Raw genomic sequence first — 1294 nt, 5'->3', positions numbered from 1 at the left:
CTCCACTCCAGATCCCCTCCTCCACACCAGATCTCCTCCTCCACTCCAGATCTCCTACTCCACTCTAGATCTCCTCCTCCACACCAGATCTCCTCCTCCACACCAGATCTCCTCCTCCACTCCGGATCTCCTACTCCACACCAGATCTCCTCCTCCACACCAGATCTCATCCTCCACACCAGATCTCCTCCTCCACTCCGGATCTCCTACTCCACTCTAGATCTCCTTCTCCACACCAGATCTCCTCCTCCACACCAGATCTCGTCCTCCACACCAGATCTCCTCCTCCACTCTAGATCTCCTCCACACCAGATCTCCTCCTCCACACCAGATCTCCTCCTCCACACCAGATCTCCTCCTCCACACCAGATCTCCTCCTCCACTCTAGATCTCCTCCTCCACACCAGATCTCCTACTCCACTCTAGATCTCCTCCTCCACACCAGATCACCTCCTCCACTCCAGATCTCCTCCTCCACACCAGATCTCCTCCACTCCAGATCCCCTCCTCCACTCTAGATCTCCGACTCCACTCTAGATCTCCTCCTCCACACCAGATCACCTCCTCCACTCCAGATCTCCTCCTCCACACCAGATCTCCTCCACTCCAGATCCCCTCCTCCACACCAGATCTCCTCCTCCACTCCAGATCTCCTACTCCACTCTAGATCTCCTCCTCCACACCAGATCTCCTCCTCCACACCAGATCTCCTCCTCCACTCCGGATCTCCTACTCCACACCAGATCTCCTCCTCCACACCAGATCTCCTCCTCCACACCAGATCTCCTCCTCCATTCCGGATCTCCTACTCCACTCTAGATCTCCTCCTCCACACCAGATCTCCTCCTCCACACCAGATCTTCACTCCAGATCTCCTACTCCACTCTAGATCTCCTCCTCCACACCAGATCTCCTCCTCCACACCAGATCTCCTCCTCCACACCAGATCTTCACTCCAGATCTCCTCCTCCACTCTAGATCTCGTCCTCCACACCAGATCTCCTCCTCCACACCAGATCTCCCGCTCCTGTCGCTCATACTTCAGCCTGTATCGACGACATCTCTCCGCACAAGCTCCGTTGTCACGACGACAAAGAAAAGGTGTGGAAACGTCAGCCTGAGTTGACCCGGTGAGGAGAGACTTTGGGAGGAGGCCCGAGAGGCAGAGAAACGATTCATAAAGTCAACCAGAAGATTAACGAGAAGATTAATGAGGAGTTTGTTCCTGTGTAAACTACAAACTAAACTTGAATACAATGCAGCGTTCTTCATGATGCCACATGTTCCAGGTGAA

The sequence above is a fragment of the Eucyclogobius newberryi genome, unplaced genomic scaffold (genome assembly GCF_026437365.1).
Source record: "Eucyclogobius newberryi isolate DKJ021-1_F unplaced genomic scaffold, fEucNew1.0.hap1 SCAF_8, whole genome shotgun sequence".
Taxonomy (NCBI): domain Eukaryota; kingdom Metazoa; phylum Chordata; class Actinopteri; order Gobiiformes; family Gobiidae; genus Eucyclogobius; species Eucyclogobius newberryi.
Note: the sequence above shows the minus strand (reverse complement) of the source record.